Source organism: Ananas comosus, linkage group 22, assembly GCF_001540865.1.
Source record: "Ananas comosus cultivar F153 linkage group 22, ASM154086v1, whole genome shotgun sequence".
Lineage (NCBI taxonomy): Eukaryota > Viridiplantae > Streptophyta > Magnoliopsida > Poales > Bromeliaceae > Ananas > Ananas comosus.
In genome coordinates, this window is record NC_033642.1 from 2,358,376 (window position 1) to 2,378,334 (window position 19,959).

Sequence of the window (19,959 nt, forward strand, 5' to 3'; positions counted from 1 at the left end):
AGTCTAAAGCTGTCCAAAATATCCGATGTCCCATACCTGACCCTACCCCGACTCGAACCGGATCCGATAAAAAATAGATATAGGAAAAAAAAAAAGAAAAAAAAGAAAAAAAAGAAAAAAAGAACACTCATTAAAGTTTGGGTATGGGTCTAGATATTTTATACCCGTACCTGACTTCGATCTGACCTTAACCCAATTTTTAAATCGGTAGGATCCGGAATAGTTTTTAAAGCCGGACCTGGACCTGGACCTGATGAAATATCCGATAGTAAATAAAAAAGATTTGAACTTTTGAAGTTGGGGGATCAATTTTAATAGGACTTATAGATGAGGGGTCTCTACGTATTTTTCATTCTAGTGAAACCCTAGCCACTCTTTTTCTCCTTTCTTTTTTCTAATCTTTTTACTCTATTTTTTACTCTTTATTTTTCTTGTTTCATTTCCGCCTTAGAGTTTTTTAATGAAACAATATTTCCATCATCATCAGCAGTAACAATCCTCTACAGGTATGGCACGAGTGAGTTTTCCAAATCCATTCTCCAATCATAGCCGACAACCTAGGTTTTTTTTAATGAATATTCTATTTAGTAAATTTTCTTATTCCTCTTTGTTGGGATATTTTAATTTTTTTTTTAATGTAATTTATTGGACTGGGTATAACTTATTAGAATGCGAGTTTTTTTATAAGGGGAGATTTATAATTTGTCGATTAGACTACTTAATANATAAGGGCCCACCCACTCACATTTTTAAATGGGCTTATTGTATATTATAATTATTGATCCGAGAAAATTAATGATTAATACGAGACCTATTAGGATTGTATGAACTCGAATCTAATCATTTTTTTTATTAGGATTAGGATTGTTGCAACCTATATATATGTATGGCAAGTATTATTTTACTTCAAACAATTGGATAGAAAAATTGATGGTTGGCAGGCTAAATTACTTTACGGAGGAGGTAGGCTGGTGTTGATGAACTTAGTTCTACCTAATATCCCACTACACTTTTTCTCAGTGTTTAAGGCGCCGAAATGGACCAACAGATGTATTGAAGCATTATGGAGGGACTTATTATAGAAAGGTAGTGGAGATAATAATAGAGCACTTACTTGGTAGCTTGAAAGAAAGTGTGCAAGAGTAAGGAGCAAGAAGGGTTAGGAGTTAATTGATTTAGATCATTGAATGACACTCTTGTTGTTAAATTGTAGTGGAGGTTCTTTTGGAGTCGAATAAATAATGGGTTAAGTTTATTAGAGCGCAATACTACGCTAGAAGGAAACCACTTGAAGAAAGGAGGTTCTTTACTTCAACATTGCAATGGTGGAAGAGTATGTTAAAATAATAAGAATTCTTTTAAAAACGGTGTATGCTATACTCTGAGAGATGAACAACTTATTAATCTCTAGTCAGATATAGATAATGTAGTGAGGCCCCCCTGTAGTCCTACTTCTCGAACATTTATGTTAAAATCAAGAATATAGAAGCTAAAATCTCTAAGTATTTCAACACGTGTGGTTGGAAATAGAGAAAGAACTTGAAGGGTATACAAGAAGATGAGCTATAAAATGGTAGCCTTTGAATCTAGAAATTCAAGGATAGGATATCCAACTTCCGTGTTCAGAATAGGTCCGATGGGATTTGGTTGCAGTGGGATGCCACGAACATGTTCATAGTCAAGGGTACTTATATTATACTTAACGATGTAACGATGAGAGGTACAACGATTTTGGGAATCTGGAAATTTTAAATATCCACGAAAGTTAAGGTTTTTCTATAGTTGGTCCTAAAGAAGAGCATCACTAAGATAGACAATTTTGTAAAAGAGATGGTCGGTCGATCAAGTATGTATACTTTTTAGTGGCGAGACGAGATGGTTGATTATCTTCTCTTAAGATTTGTAAACTGTCGGTTTTTTGCTAGTGTCGTCCCTTGAAGGCCAGTATGATTTGAGGAGTGGGACCGATGTTAGAACCACTTAAGAAAGGCTTTGGAAGAAGACCCCTCTTCAATCCGCAGATAAGAGGCTAAGTACCCTAGCAGCAATCTGGTGGACAATCTGGCATGAAAGAAATAATGTGATTTTTAGACAATGTTATATGGACTTGATATCGGCCGATAGAAGAGCAAGAACAGGTTTACTTTCAATTTTTCTTTTTTTTTTTTTTCCCTCTATTCCTTCTTGTTTTTGTCGGAGGTCTAGTTGCCTCACTGATATAGCCAAATTTATCTTCCTATTAAATGGAGTTGGTAATATGCTATCTTTTTCTCAAAAAAATAACAAAATATTAAAATATAGATAAAAATTGATAAATATATATTACATAAATATAAATATAAACAACTGGTGCAGGCAATACTTTATTCTCGATAATAGATTTACACAGGTAGTAGAGTAAAGTGAAAGTTTTTTAAGGGTTTAGAGAAACGCGACTTGGTCTCCTAGGTTGAAATTAAAAGTTTGGAAGCAAAAATGAAGCGAGCATAAACTTCGGGGACTCGCATCGCAATTTTACCCTAACCCAATCAATCTCAATTTAAATGACTAATATATAAATGGGTGTGTAAGTTCAACTCGGTCTAATCCGAGTCATCCGACTAGTAAGACGTGTTCTTAATACTGCTGGCTGAACTCGATTGATTGCATTCGCGGCCCACGGGACGAGTCCGTCTGCTGCTCGCCCTCGTCCCCGAACCCTCGTCCAGTCGTCCGTCGGGGCCGACTCTGCGCCCCCCTCGACCATCGCTCCTCCGGACTTTTTATAAAATGACCCTGTAGAATTTTAATATTGGCAAAATGACCCTGTGAAAATTTTATTTGTAAAACTAACCCTCATTTCGCCACGTGGGCGCCGAATTGCCATTTCTCGCAAAGACGGTGAACGATTCACCGTCTTTGCACATGGCTCGTGAAGGCGGTGAATGGTTCACCGCCTTATAAAGGCGGTGAACTATTCACCGCCTTTAGTGCATAACCCCTCCCCCCGCTTCCCCTCCGTGCCCTTGAGAAGGCGTTGAATGGTTTACCGTCTTCTCCAAGCGTGAACCGTTCACCGCCTTCTCAGTGCCTTTGCCCGCGCGAGCCACCAAGCCTAATTTGACAAAGTCCTGGAGTGCGGGCTAAACCACAGATAAGACGGTGAATGGTTCACCGTCTTATCTAGGCTGTACTAAAGGCGCTGAACACGGGCCGGGTCATAGAGAAGGCGGTGAATGGTTCACCGTTTTCATAAGGCGTTGAACGATTCACCGCCTTATGAAGACGGTGAACCATTCACCGTTTTCATTAGGTATACCTAGGGGGCCCAGACCGAGCCCGACACTTCTCCCTCCCTCTTCGCTCTCTCTTTCTCTCTCTATCTCTCTGTCTCGCTCATCATCTCTGCCCATCCCTCTCCAGGAGCCGCCCCCGGTCGCCGCCGCCCCTGCCGACGTCGCCGCCACAGGTCGCCGTCGACCCACGCATCCGGCGCCCGTGCCAACCTCCCAACAACCCACATTGCAGGTAGGAACCTCTCTTAGCAAGGTTTAAATCTAGTATAAAATATGTTTAAACCTAGTTTAAACATTCATAAGAAAACAAAAAAAAATCAAACAAGTATCTATTGCTTTGTCGAGGTTTTGGCATGTACTTGAACAAATATCTATGTCTCTTTTGCTTCTTATTTGGCATCTAATCCAACACACATGGTCCAGGAGCATGGGGCTCACTTGTGGCTCAAATTAATGACTAGCAATTTTAGCTAGATCACAAAAAAATAGATAAACTAAACAAACAAGTGAGTATGGGGCTCACTTGTGGCTCAAATTAATGACTAGCAATTTTAGCTAGATCACAAAAAAATAGATAAACTAAACAAACAAGTGAGTATGGGGCTCACTTGTGGCTCAAATTAATGACTAGCAATTTTAGCTAGATCACAAAAAAATAGATAAACTAAACAAACAAGTGAGTATGGGGCTCACTTGTGGCTCAAATTATTATTATTATTTTAGATTGTTTCTTGGTGTGTTAAGTTATGAATAAAGTAATAGAAATACTTAAAAAAAAGCAAATTAAGTAGCATTTAAGCTTCTTCATCAATCAAAGGCACCATTATATGTTAAGTCAAAAGTATGATGATGATCCATGAGCTTACCTCAAAGCAATGCATAGTTTACTATTTTATTTATTATCTTGAGCTTTTAATTTCTTGCCATTGATTAAGTGACCTAATTTATGAACTTACCTCAAACCAATGCATAGTTTAAACTATGTTTAAACCTAGTTTGAATGTTGTTGATTCTTTTTTTTATGTAGTTAAAATGACTAGTCGTCGGATGTCTCTTAGTGTTCATTGGGATGGACAGTTAGTTATGGATGGAAATGGTCTCCGATATTTCGGTGGTCGAAAGAAATTGATCGCGATTCGTTCAGATACGACCTATGCGAATTTTGAGAGGAGAATGTATCGTTTAGTAAATTGTACTAGAGAAGAATGTTGTCTTAAATACACAATTCGATGCCCTATGGGAGCGAATGAATATATTGCTAATGATATAGTAGATGATGAATCATTGGAGGGATTAATTGAATTGTTTGAACATTATGGATGTGTGTCGCTATACATAGAGAAAGATTTATATCCGTCAGAGACACAATATCTGTCGCAAGGCTATTACACAAGCCTGCTACATAATGATATCGATGTGGGATTTCCGGAGAATCCAATTGGTGACCGTGAAGTTGGAAATGAATTAGGCGTAAGAATGACAAGGTCAGTAATATACCTCAAGATTGCGGTGAATATTTTTTTAATTATGAAATTTTTTCATACATTATAATTATGAATACTGCAGACAGAGTCAGTCTCCACGTGCGCAACCCTCGACTTCACGTGCGCAACCCTCGACGTCACGTGCCGAACCGTCGACGTCACGTGCGCAACCCTCGACTTCACGTGCGCAACCCTCGACGTCACGTGACGAACCCAGGATATTTCATACACCTAATGAAAATTACGATTGGGGGTAAAGAAAATTTGGATTATTTAATTATTAGTACGTGAAATTTTACCTAATATAGTAAACATTCGGGACCTATTGCAGGCTATCTACGTCCTATACAAATTGGAATGAAGTTCTTGATAATATTGTCGATGAAGGAGATGATAATGACGGTAATCAGGACGATGAACCCATTCATAACGATGGTCATTAGGAGGATGCACCCATTTATGATGACAACAATCAGGAGGATGCACCAATTTATGAGGACAACGATTGGAATGATCTAGCTGTTGACATTGAAGATGATCACGATGGTGGATTAAATTGCCTTGCGAATACCATTTATAGTTTGAATGACGACCCGTATGTAAACAACGATTATGTAGACAATCCTGACGAGGAACTTGATTTTATTGACCATCCGGAGCAATNACTATTTCTTTTTAGGGTACGGGTACAGTATATTAATTATCTAGACCTAGCCTGGTTTACGAACACCTTTACTATAGTCCTTAGCATGGACTAAAATTATTGTTTGCAGATCTTATATACGTACACCATAAATTTCGTCAATACTTCCTCATATTCTTAATCTAATGGCCTAATTATTAAATAGTAAAAGACGGCTACTTAATAAGCAGCAATATGTGAAAAGTAAGATAAGAATTTGGAGATTCTAAACACAAAATGAAGGAGAACCTTTCTCCAAATAGCAGCAAGGGAAGTGTCGGTTTCAAAGAGGGGAAGAGGGGACCGGCTTCGGATACTAGGACTCTCGTGCGGACATGGAGAAGAAAGAGCAACAGCAGGAAAAAATGGTGTTATGTCCATCACTGGGATTCAGAGATGCTAACTAACACCTTTGGAGCCAAGCTTGGATAGGCGGTTCCACACCCTTGTGCATTTCTGGCTCACAACAAAGGGCAAAGGGAAATAAATGAAAAGAAGCAAAAGATGGTGCCTATTTTGAGAAACAACAAGTACAAGGAGACATGAATATAAAGAAAAAAATAAGTGTAGCCTGGGTTAGCAAGGTTAGTGGTATATTAAATGTTGTCCATGATTTTCAAGTGGAAGATACTACATTTACGAGAGTTAAGGGAGACAAAATTGGGAGTCCTGCAAGATAAAATAGAGGATCTAGGAGCTGTACAACTATAGAAAAAAGGCAAAACTTCGAAAAGATTTAATTAAATAGGGCAATAGAGAGAGCAATCTAGGGGATAGGAGTTCTATAAAGAGGTCCTATAAAGAGGTCCTCTTGTTTAGGAAAACAACTCAACCATGAGTTCCCACCTAGCATATATATAGTAACTCAACCCAAAGAAGCACAAAGAGAAAAGGGAATTTGAATCTCAAAGACTGGTGTGCGAGGTGGCTTGGAAGGGACCATTGAGCAGTAGGGTGTCGAGACCCACTTAGGTGCCTTTGGTACTACAAGACTGGACATAAGGCACAACACTGTAAGGAGGGAAGAAATAGCATCTTCAAGTCACAACATGGATGGTGATGCATTCTAATCTTGCAATCGTATGTGTCGCAAACATCATGACGTACGACAAAATGCTATTTTAGCCGATGTAGTCCATCATCCGCAACAAACCGTCTTCGTCGCATTGGCTAATTGGTTTGGTGGCTCGCCAACTAATTTCTTTGTTGCAAGGTTTATGGTACGGGATATTGCAAATTTTCTATCGGAGTGGATTTCGGCAGACACATTAGTCAAAAGACAAACTATTATGCTTGAGTGCTTTTGGTTGAATTGCTACCCATAGGAACCTTACAAGACAAGCGATTCCACAGCAACTGCCATACAAAACTTGGATTAGGCGGTATCACTTACTATTCGAATGTTGGATGGTGGCTTGGGTGGCGGTGCTTACGAGCAGCTTCGGAAGATTCTTTAGAGCCGATGAACCAACCAAGCTCATGATCAATTTGAGGGCCTTCCATGTCATATTGTAGTTGATGAAATCAGAGATATTCCATAGAATATTGTGGTCACCTTGGGTGATGAAAGCATTAACATTATCTTTTTTTTTCTTTTCTTTTCTTTTAAAAAAAAAACATTAATATTGTCATTTACTTGAAAAGTTGGGAGGGGGATAGGGAGAGTGATTAAGATTCACCACCTCCGACACCACAAGATGGTAATAACAACAAGGAAAAATGAAATCAAATGCAAGAATGAGGCAAGCCGAAGATAGGGGAGGACGGCGATGACGATAAGATGGGGGAGGCTAATGTTAGATAGTCCAATGCCAACATGAAAAGTTCGGTAACCTGGAGAAGGAGGCGAAGATCACCAGAGGTGTCGCCGAAGTTGGTTACAATGACAGACATGAAATGAAAGTACGAAAACCAATGGTCACTCCCAACACTAGTCCAATGCGGCAGAGACCTTGGACACTTTTCCATGTGTTCCTCGAGAGAAGTGGCAATTAGGTACCATTTTTTCGAGGTCCTGAGGGAGGAGCATAGGTGGACGCTTTTGGCATTAAACCCTCTATTCTTTCCTTCTTGAGGGAAGACTTCAAGCCTAAGCTAAAGGTGACAGATAGGATTAGATTCCTTGTTTGATGTTGGGGATAAGAACGAGGTTACAGAGTTGAAGAAAAAGGTTTTTGGATCAAGGCATGGAGAGTTGGTAATTGGATTGGAAGCATTAATTATCTATTCTTGGAAAACAACAAATAGGTTGTGTTAGGATGTAGGTCATTGTCTAGAGCCTTAATTGCTTTGGACGATTGTGCTTAACCTATGGCTTTAGGATAGGATATTAAAAGCTTATGCAATTTTGGATTCTAGATGTGGGGGTCTCGAAGAGCAAATGTGGAGCAAAATAAAACTGGCCTAAGAGATTGGAATGGGCCCAAAGTGAGCCTAATTTATTGGGGCCTAGGGCTGAGATTAGATGAAGCCCTCTATGGGCCCATGGATGAATGCTAAACCCAAGCACTTTTGGGTTTGGACTCCTTTGCAAGATGGGTCAACCAGGATAGCACGCTTACTACTGGAGTGGGTATTGATGAAGCTAGAAGAGAAGACAGAAAAGACAATAGTCACTGAAGATCTAAGGAGCAGGAGATTTATGGAGTGGCAGAAGTTGACACCAACACCCGACACACTAGAGAACTAGTATGCATCTTGCGAACAAAGAGTCGGTGCCTATTTTTCAAAAGTATTGAACAGAAAAATCATGTGCAATTATAGAAGAAATTTATAAGATTGATAGATTGAAGAAGGTGCAAGACTTATTTATGGACATAGCAAATAAGAGAGCACTCAAGAAAATGCTTTTAAAGATACTTGATGACAAAAGAAATGCTTTGAAAATCCCGGGCTAAGCAACACTAGCTAAAAAAAGATGACAAGTATACAAAATTCTTTCATGCAATAGCTAACAACAGAAGAAGGCACAATGGAATAGGTACCATCGAGGATAATAGGCACAAGATTGACAACGGAAGGGATAAAAGCAACTACTTTTGAAGTAAATTTAAAAAAAAAATTTGCACCGAAAAAGCATGATCCAGTAGCCTTCGATGATTGGAGCAACTTGTTCCAAAACAAGATGCATCACGGATTCAAAACAATAACCTTGTTCACCATAGAGGAAATTAAGAAGCGCTATTTTTCCATTTACGAAGAGACAAGGCATCGGGACCTGATGGTTTTCCCACGAGTTTCTATAAGAGTTTCTCGGTGTCAATAAAGACTGATATTGAGCACATTTTTAAGGAATTATATGAGGGGCGACTTTCCACAAAGGCCATTGAGTACTCATATACATGCCTCATGCGTCCCAAAAAAAAAATGTGCAGTGTAGGCTAACGATTTTTAACCTATATGTCTGTTGAACAGAATATAGAAAATAATTTCAAAAATGTAAGCTAACTAGTTAGAAAGGGTCATACATGGAATTATTTCAACCTCGCAATCAGCTTTTCTAAATGGGAGGCTTTTAATAGATGCTTTCATTATTACAAATGAGCTAGTGACATTGGGCACTAAGATTATTGTGGAGGGGAGCAGTGGTGAAAGTAGATTTTAAAAAGGCGTATGATAAGGTCAGCTGGAAATTCTCAAAAAGAATAATGTAATGGTGGCGTTTCGATAAGAAATAGTGTAGGTGAATATGGGAATGCATTGGTAATGCTAAAATGACCGTACCGAGGGATGCAAATGGATCCGGGTTGGTGGAGCTCCGCCCCGATCTGCCCCGAATCGGGTGGTAAGTGGGAACAAAAAATATAGAAAAATATAACCCGCCCGGATCCGCCAAGTAAATGGAGCGGGAGGCGGGAGACTCTTTTCTTCCTTCAATCTACCCCGATCCGTTAAAAATCCGCTCCCGCCCCGCTCCCGCCCCGATCCGCCCCGAATGGAGCGGTAAGTGGGAGCCAAAAATAAATTGAAAAGTAACCCGCCCCGAATCCGCCCTGTCCAGATAAGAAATGGAGCGGGAGGTGGGGGAACTCTCCCGCCCCCGGATCCGCCCCGTTTGCATCCCTAACCGTACCTCAAAACCATAATAGATCAAAACCAAGTGAAGGGTGTGTCAAGGGTACCGGCTGTCACCTTTCCTTTTTCTTTTGATGGTAGAATGCTTAACTAGAATAATGAAAACTAGTTAAGGACCCGCGCTTCGCGGCGGATGGACAAATTCACAATAAATATACATTAGTAATTAATAAGTATCAGTTAAAAAATTATTTGCATAAATAAAAATATTTCAATGTGTATGAGAAATTTTTTGAAGTTCAACTCTTTCATGCAAGGCAATGATGGTTCTGTTTAATTATACTCCTGTCTGATCATGCTCCCTCTAACTCTTTCATGTTAGACAATGATGCAGTACACAGATCTCTGATGCTGCTAACTTGTAATTCTGATGGTGCCCTTGACGGGATCTTCTGTTATAAAAGGAGGTTGAGGAAAAATAATAATAATAAGCAAATTAATTACGCAAAAAATGGATAAAATAGCTACCAGTGGAAAGCAAATTAAGCATATTGAGCAACACAAAATAACAAAATCAAATCAAGGGGATCGATACGGAAGTAAGCAAATCACATGCAGCAGAGCAAAGGCTAGAACAATTTCACAATTAATTCTATCCTTAATACCAACATTTCTGCTTCAAATATCTGTAATAGCAAAGAAACACAAAATGGAAAGAATGCAAGATTTGAACAACAGGGTACGTCTATCCGGCAGAATTCAAAAAATAATAAAATTATAATTTAAAACCCTTTCCTACATTACTCTATTCACATCCCACTGCTTTCTCATCTTGTTGGTCGCATTAGAGCTAGCTAAGAACAGGACTGACACACTATATTAATAATTAAACCATTTCATTCGATATGAACAATGGCACTCTACTCAAATTTATAATATCACAGTTCTCAACCTAATTCCAAACACCAAATAAATCAATAGAGTACAGTACAAATCACAAAAAACATACCTTCTGCGGAAGGGAACTATCTCCATGGGAAGGTGACTGTAGAGAAGCGTACGTTCCAAACCAAGTGCAATTATCTAATCACTCACACGGGAAACAAATGGAAACATACCAAACCAAGAGCAAACAAAACATCCAAACAGTGAAAATCTACCAACCTCGCATCAATCGTAAGATCACCGAAAACAAAGTTAGAATCAAAACAAAGTTAAAACTGGAATAACATTCAAAAAGCAGAATCATAACTAAAGATGAGGGATAATAAACATGTAGGAATAAGGCAAACTCAAGAGAAATCAGAGTAGAAAAAATTTTAGAAAAATGTAAATGGCAATTCCATAATTCCAGATAAAAGTAAGAAAGTGTAAACTGCTGAGGAAAAAACTAATTATGCATAAAACAAGAATCCATGCGAGGCTCAGGATTGTGGACCCCTAAGAGTAAAGGGTTGTGTCAAAATATTGTGGATTGAAACTCAGCAACAATAACCGCAGGCTGCAGTGATTGCCCCGAGGCCGCAACGATTGCCCCGAGGCCATTCAACATGCCATGCCAATGGGGACAAAATCAATAGAGTAACCGCAGGCTGCAGTGATTGCCTTGAGGCCGCTGTGAGTCGCAAGGCCATTTGACATGTCGCCATATTTTTCAAAAATTATCCATCTCATCATTGCCTCACCCCAAAGAGTAGAAAAAGCAACAGTAAACAGAGAAGGAATTGAAAGAAAAAAATATAATGAGTATAAGTAAGAGAACCAAGAAAAAAAATTTAATGCAAAATTTCAAGTAAAATAGAACTTTAAACACCAGGAACGCAAAATTTCAAGTGAAAGATATTTTAAAGTCTAAGTAAAACAAAAAAAATATCATAGCATAGTACTTATGGTAAGAGAAACCGTAGACAAAGCAACTAGCAGGCATCGAACCATCCAAGCATCCAAAAAATCCAAACATCAGACAACATGAGAAGATAATAGAAAGTAACCAAAGGAACTTTTAGAGGACCATATTTCCTCTGCTATTTCTCAGCCACCGTCGCTAGGGTTTCGAAGGTTGACGGCGGCGTTCACCTTTTCTTCTTCTTCTCTGCAAAAAAGAATAATAAGGATAGAAAGCCCTTGAGGGAGTTGTGGGATCTGCAGGATTGCGAGATCGGTGAGATGTGATAGGAATGGCCCAAGATCTCCGACGATATTTGCGGCCGATTTTGTGGGATTTGAAGGCACGGACATTGGCATTTGCGAGATCAGGAGATCAATGAATGTACGGTGCAAATCGGGAGGCAACAGAGAGAAAATTCACGGCAGATTTAGGGTATAGGCAAGCAGCGATAGAGCGGCGAAGCCGATACGAACCCTAGGCAAACCTAGGGTTCGGAGGGGTGAAAGGGGGGAGATGAACACCGCTCTGCAATACTCACGCAGCAAATATAGGCAAGCGGCGGTAGCGCGGCGGAGAGAGTACGAACCCTAGGCAAACATAGGGATCGAGGAGAGAGAGAGAGAGGAAGAGAGAGAGAGCAGAGGCCGGATTTGCGACAAATATGGGCAAGCGGCGGTAGCGCGGCGGATAGAGTACAATCCTAGGCAAGAGAGGGGAGAGAGAGGGGGGACGGGTGGGCTCTTTTCTGATGGAGAGAGAGAGAGAAGAGAAGGTGAATAAAAAAAAGAGAAAGAGAGGAGGTATTTGGGACCCACCTCCGAAATCACGGAGGAGCTGTAGAGAAGGTTTTCGGTTCGCCCTTTAATGTATTTGTATTGATACCAATGGGATACAATCTCATGTAAGGGCTCGATTCTACGAGTTAGTAGAGTGACATTTATACAATATGCAGATGATACTTTTTTTTTTCTATGAGCTCAGAAAGAAGTATATGAGGAATCTAAAATTCTTTTGGAGCCTCTTTGAATGGGTCTCTAGGATTAAAATTAACAAGAATAAATCAAAAAATTTTTATAAAGGGCGTAAAGGAGAAGTGCTAGGAGTTAGCTAATATTCTAATATGCAAAATGGAAGAGTTCCTCACAAAATATCTGGGCTTACTGCTTCCGATCAAAAGGCTGAGAAAGGAGGATTGGTGTCTGCCACCACGAATAACGCACCTCGCACGGTCGATGGATTTTTCGGGGCCGTGGGGTAGTATTCATGATTCAGATTGATATTTATATGTATGTGGGTATCAGATTTTCCGGGTCCATGGCTTCCAATAGATGCAAGCATCTACTGTTAATTACCCCCTGTAGATTGGGGCACCTTCGATTAAGAGACCTTTATAGATTGGATGAGATGGATCGTGTCTCGGTTTATTGAATCCTAAGTATATGTATTAGGATTCAATTGGATTTGAGGTTGATTAGGCCCTAAGTATATGTGTTAAGACCTAATCGATATTAAACTCTATGTATTAGAGTCTAATTGGTTCATGACATATGGGTATGAGATCTGGGCATTGGTTCATGGGATTTGGGTATTGGTTCATGGGATTTGGGTATTGGTTTATGGGATTTGGGTTCATGAGATTTAGTTGTGGTTCATGGGATTTGGTCCATGAGGTTTGGTTTTGGTTCATGGGATTTGGTCCATGAGATTTGGTTTTGGTTCATGGGATTTGGTCCATGAGGTTTGGTTTTGGTTCATGGGATTTGGTCCATGAGATTTGGTTTTGGTTCATGGGATTTGATCCATGAGGTTTGATTATGGTTCATGAGATTTGGTCCATGAGGTTTGATTATGTTTCATGGGATTTGGTCTATGAGGTTTAATTGTGGTTCATGGGATTTGGTCCATGAGGTTTGATTATGGTTCATGGGATTTGGTCCATGAGATTTGGTTGGTTCATGGAATTTGGTCCATGAGATTTGGTTTATGGTTCATGGGATTTGGTCCATGAGGTTTGGTTTTGGCTCATGGGATTTGGTCCATGAGATTTGGTTTTGGTTCATGGGATTTGGTCCATGAGGTTTGGTTTTGGCTCATGGGATTTGGTCCATGAGATTTGGTTTTGGCTCATGGAATTTGGCCCATGAGATTTGGTTTATGGTTTATGGAATTTGATCCATGAGGTTTAGTTGTGGTTCATGGGATTTGGTCTATGAACTTGGTTTTGGTTCATGGGATTTGGTCCATGAGATTTGGTTTTGGCTCATGGGATTTGGTCCATGAGATTTGGTTTTGGTTCATAGAATTTGGTCCATGAACTTGGTTTTCGCNTACCAATTCCGATCTATTTAGCATTGACGGGACTTGGCTCCGTGAAATCTTTAATGGTAAGGCATCTTTAGTGGACACTCTAGATCGATAGCACATTACTCACAATATTCAGATGAAAGTTTTGAAATCTACCAAAACAACTTATACAGTGAAATGCACAGTTGAGGGATGTCCTTGGAGGTTACACGCTTCGGTTCCTAAAGATGCAACATATTTCAGAGTTAAGACATATGCGGGTCAACACACTTGTGTTATTCCAATGCTAAATGCTGCGCACTGTAATTATACTTCAAATCTCATATGCCAAGTAATTCTCCCGTTAATGAAGGCAAGACTAAATATGATGCCAAAAGAAGTGCAGAAAATGGTGCGATCCACTTTGCATGTTTAAATAAATTATTGGAAGGCATGGCTGGCAAGGAGCAAAGCACTACAGATTATTTACGGGAGCTGGGAGCAATCATGCACAGACTTGTCTCGGTATTTTACTATGCTGCAGAGTACTAATCATGGAACTTTTTGGCGGCTTGATCATAGATGGCCATCAGAGGGAATATGTCAGTTTGGCCGTGTTTTTTGGTCATTTGCTCCTTCTATTCATGGATTCGCACATTGTTGGCCGGTGGTGAGCATTGATGCCACTCACTTGTATGGCAAATACGAAGGCCATGCAATGATAGCGACGGCTGTCGATGCTAATGATAGCATTTTTTCCTTAGCTTTTGCAATTTGCGAAGGCGAAAATGGTGGAAGTTGGCATTAGTTTTTACATAACTTGGGGCATTATGTTATACACAATCGACCGATTTGTTTTATATCTGATAGATTTAGTGGCTTAAAGGAAATAGTGGCTGAGTTATATCCTACTCGACAAGGGCATGCACACCGATGGTGTCTTTGACACATGAAAGCAAATATGGCTAAGCGGTTTAAAACTGAATCATTATTAGACAAATTCTATAGTATCGGCAGTTCTCCAACATCGGTACAATATTATAAACTGAAAGATGAGTTACTCGCGCTAGATCAGGATGCTTGGAAGTGGGTCGATGAGCTCGAAGTATACAAAGAGTATTGGGCGTGGGCATTTGATGGAGGTCGACGCTTCGGGTTGATAACTACAAATATATCCGAGAGTTTAAACGGGGTATTTAAGGGAATTCATGCTTTCCCAGTAACGGCAGTCGCGGAAACTTTTTACAAACTTAATAGTTATTTTGTAAAGCGTCGTGAAAATGGTGAAAGTATGACGGCCATGTTAGCACCTAAAATACAAAATCGGATTACGATGAATATAATGACGGCGCGGGGACACATTGTATATCGATTTAGGCCTATTGAGTTTGAAGTCCAAACAGGACACTCTGATTACAATGTTACCCTTAATGGAACAGAAGCGGATTGTGATTGCGGCGAATTCAAGCTAACGGGCATACCTTGCTCGCATATTTTAGCAGTTTGCAGTAATTCACAACTAAGAATAGATTATCATAATCTTTGTTTCCATTGGTATACTGTAAAGTGTTATCGCTAGACATACGCACCGTTTTTTCATCCAGTTCCAGACAGGCGCTACTGGCCACGACCCCTAGGCCCACCAATTGTACCACCTCCAGTGAGAAGGAAGAAAGGTCGACCACGATCAACACGTATTCGTAATATAATGGACGCAACCAGTGGGCGACGAACAAAATGCAGCATTTCTAAGCAGGAAGGTCATTATAGAAATACCTGTCCACAGAATACAGAGAGAGCACAACAAGGACGTCGACGTAGGACTTGTTACCTAACTTGCTAGTATTTATTAAACTTTCAATATTTCAATATTCAATGCGCTATTTGCTAATATGTTACTAACTACAAATTCTTTAAAATTACAGATGGCAGATTTAGAGGAGGAGGCAGGACCGGTTGATGAGTCCATTCTGACAGAGCAGCATCTACATAGGTCTTCATTTATCACGACTGAGGTGAGAGTAAGAATTATTTCTCTAAAAGTTATCTTTAGTATTAATGCATATAAATGTTGTTCTAACTAATTTTTTGTCACTGTAGGGATATCGCGGCGTTCAGTTCATAGAGCATGGTCGCAAATTGAACCAGTGGGATATGGATCATCCAGCGGTGCTAGATCTACTACGACAGTCTGGATTCTACGGCATTTCTCGACTTAGGCGTCTGCAACTGGATCAGGCTTTATTAGGAGCTCTGGTCGAGAGAAGGCGACGGGAGACCCAGACTTTTCACTTCCGTCACGGTGAGATGACGATTATACTTCAAGATGTGGTGGTTATTTCAGGTCTTCGTGTCAATGGAGCGCCTGTCACGGGAACTACACAGCATCCGTGGATAGAGATTTGTCAGGAGCTTTTAGGAGTTGTGCCGGATGGCATCCGAGCTGATCAGATTCGATTAGATTGGATATACCAGCACTTCCACCATATACATTTGGATGCCCTGGCTGGATTAGTTGCAGCCACAGCCCGTGCATATATGTTATATCAGATTGGCTATAGTCTGTTTCCAAACCCCTCCGGATATAGAGTTCATCTTAAGTGGCTGCCACTTTTGGCGAATTTTGATGCATGTGGTGGTTTAGCTTGAGGTGCGGCAGCATTAGCCTACCTTTATCGCGCATTGGGAACGGCTTCATTAAAGGATAAGGTCGAATGCTGTTGTTTCGCGACATTAGTACAGGTAATATCAATATTATATAATAATTGTTATATAAAGCTTCTCCTATTTAAGTTCACCTGTCTAATTTATTATAATTTATTTATAGATTTGGGCGTGGGACCATCTTCATGTCGGCCGACCTACTAGCGTTGGAGCTATTGCCGACATGGCTAATTGCCCTTTGGGTTGCCGGTATGACAATTAAATATGATACATATTACATTTTTGTATATATATTTGCAACTAACATACTTTTCAAATATTAGGTAGACGAACGCCGGCGGTTTAAGTTTTGGGACAAATGTTAGGACGACCGATATTGAATTCTATAGAGATAAGCTAGATCAGCAGCGAGAGTCCCAGGTACGTATTAATGCAACTATTTTTTCAATATTCAACCGTATTAATGCATTCTGCTGACTATTATTGGCTTTTTCACAGATTACATAGCGGCCGTACACAGATGCTATTATAGATGCGCTACCGGCATTCTGTGTACAGGACAGTGCGGTATGGCGATCGCGGACGACGCTGATTTGTTTTCATATCGTTGAGCTTCACGTGCCCGATCGAGTCCTTCGGTAGTTTGGTCTCCTGCAGCATATACCAATTCATGTGGAGACCATCCGTCCCTTCACATCTCAGGGGCGGCCAGATGAGGATTGGGCCCACTTTCATTCTGCACACATCGAGAGATGGGGACAGCGATTACAGGCTACTATTGACCAGCATCCGATTGTCGGTGATGACCCGGTTCAAAAGACATCTATTTATATGGAGTGGTATTGGCAGATCACGAGAAGATGGATTTCTTGTCCAGTACAGCGTTCATCATTGACTTACCAGCCTCGCGGCCAGACCAAGAGAGCTTTGGTACGATCACTCATATGTTAATTTTTTTTTTAATCTTATATTTAATATAGATTGCAAATAGTGAGTTCTTATCTATAATGCAGGTGGACGCATTACGACAGGCTCAAATGGGCATCAGAGGGCTAGTTCATGATCGACCTTCTTACGATGCGATGATAGAGACATTGACGAGCATGGATGTCCATATTGAATCAGTACTGGAGTACATTCCTTCCATACCTGTCACCGCTGATGTTGGAGGTCGAGATTTTGGTCAATCCTCGACATCGAGTCATCACAGGAGACACTCACCGACATTGACTGGATTATACTCGACATCGAGCCCACGAGTGTCACGATCTCCATCTCCTAGTGATGTTGCAGATTTTCTTCCTTGCTATTGGACTTAGACTTGCTTCCGCTGCCAGTCTCTCGAGAGCACTTTAGATTAGTCTACTCTCGACGTCATGCCGCGTCATCATCACAGGCCCGCCCAGCATCTACACCGGCCACTATCGAGGGTGATCGACCTGAGCCAGAGAAGACTCAGGCGATTCCGAAGCATCCTGAGGGCATTATCATTGCGGATCTCGATCAGATGGTCGGTATCGAGGCTCTTGATGACGTACCTATTGGTGAGCTCAATGTACAGGGTGGCCGTAGACGTGGACGTGGCCGTGGCCGAGGACGTGGCCGAGGACGTCGAGGGAGAGGAAGATCGAGAGACTGATTGTATTTTTTATATTTAGAGAACATCGTTTGTATAATATTATATAATACTTGATTTAGTTCATATTTGTATATTTGTAAGTGTTTTGTTTGATATTTTTATCCGGTTGATTGTATTTTGTTATTCCACTCGTGATGTTGTGTTTCTTGTTTGAATATTTGTTATCGTGAAAAAACTTGCCTCAAACTTGTTGAAATTGACGCCAAAATTGAGCAGAAATTATCACCTGGTGTTGTTTGCACTAAAGACGGTGAATGGTTCACTGCCTTTAGTGAAAATCCAGAAACTCGCAAAAAAATGGCGAAGTCCTGGACTGGCGGCTTTTACACAGATAAGACGGTGAACCATTCACCGTCTTCAGTGTAGCACAGATAAGACGGTGAACCATTCACCGTCTTATCAGTGTTTTAGTCCGTACTCCAGTACTTGGCCAAATTAGGCTAGGTGGGAGTTTACTCTAAAGACGGTGAAGCATTCACCGCCTAATGAAGACGGTAAACAATTCATCGTCTTATATAGGCCACAAAACTGCTGGTTTTTGCGGGGATTTTTGCGGGGATTTGCTGCGAATGCGGCACGCCTAGAAGGCGGTAAACCATTCACTGTCTTTAGTGCACCACTATAAAGACGGTGAACTATTAACCGTCTTATCTGTGTTTTAGCCCCGCCTCAGGACTTGGCCAAATTTGGTAGGGTGGGGGGTTGCCATAAAGACGGTGAATGATTCACCGTCTTATCGAGGGCACAGGTAAGGTGGCCTTGTAAGGGTGGCCTTGTAAGGGGAGCGGGGGTGTATTTGCTCTAACGACGGTGAATCGTTCACCGCCTTCATAAGACGGTGAACCATTCACCGCCTTTACGAGCTATGTGCAAAGACGGTGAACGATTTACCGTCTTTACGAGAAATGTCCATCCTGGCGCCGACGTGGCGAAAGGAGGGTTAGTTTTACAAATAAATTTTTCAGAGGGTCATTTTGCCAATTACAAAATTCTACAGGGTTATTTTCAAAAAAAGCGCGGCGGATAGAGTACGAACCCTAGGCAAGAGGGGGGAGAGAGAGGGGGGGCGGGTGGGCTCTTTTCTGATGGAGAGAGAGAGAGAAGAGAAGGTGAATAAAAAAAAGAGAGAGAGGAGGTATTTGGGACCCATCTTCGAAATCACGGAGAAGCTGTAGAGAAGGTTTTCGGTTCGCCCTTTAATGTATTTGTATTGATGTATTGATACCAACGGGATACAATCTCATGCAAGGGCTCGATTCTACGAGTTAGTAGAGTGACACTTATACAATATGCAAATGATACTTTTTTTTTTCTATGAGCCCAGAAAGAAGTATATGAGGAATCTAAAATTCTTTTGGAGCCTCTTTGAATGGGTCTCCAGGATTAAAATTAACAAGAATAAATCAAAAATTTTTTATAAAGGGCGTAAAGGAGAAATGCTAGGAGGTTAGCTAATATTCCAATATGCAAAATGGAAGAGTTCCCCACAAAATATCTAGGCTTACTGCTTCCGATCAAAAGGCTGAGAAAGGAGGATTGGGTAGAAAAATTGATGGTTGGCAGGCTAAATTACTTTACGGAGGAGGTAGGCTGGTGTTGATGAACTTAGTTCTACCTAATATCCCACTACACTTTTTCTCAGTGTTTAAGGCGCCGAAATGGACCAACAGATGTATTGAAGCATTATGGAGGGACTTATTGTAGAAAGATAGTGGAGATAATAATAGAGCACTTACTTGGTAGCTTGAAAGAAAGTGTGCAAGAGTAAAGAGCAAGAAGGGTTAGGAGTTAATTGATTTAGATCATTGAATGACACTCTTGTTGTTAAATTGTGGTGGAGGTTCTTTTGGAGTCGAATAAATAATGGGTTAAGTTTATTAGAGCGCAATACTACACTAGAAGGAAACCACTTGAAGAAAGGAGGTTCTTTACTTCAACATTGCAATGGTGGCAGAGTATGTTAAAATTATAAGAATTCTTTTAAAAACGGTGTATGCTATACTCTGAGAGATGAACAACTTATTAATCTC

The 19,959-nt window shown here is 40.5% G+C and overlaps 1 long non-coding RNA gene across 1 annotated transcript in view; it reads right to left on the reverse strand.

The window, feature by feature from the left end:
• LOC109726973 overlaps positions 1–6,991 on the reverse strand; it is a 10,968-nt gene extending 3,977 nt beyond the window's left edge. Inside the window, exons 1-2 of the long non-coding RNA XR_002220663.1 lie at positions 6,835–6,991; positions 5,691–5,897 (exon numbers count right to left, since the gene is read on the reverse strand). This is a non-coding gene — a long non-coding RNA (uncharacterized LOC109726973). The remainder of the gene's footprint in view (positions 1–5,690; positions 5,898–6,834) is intronic.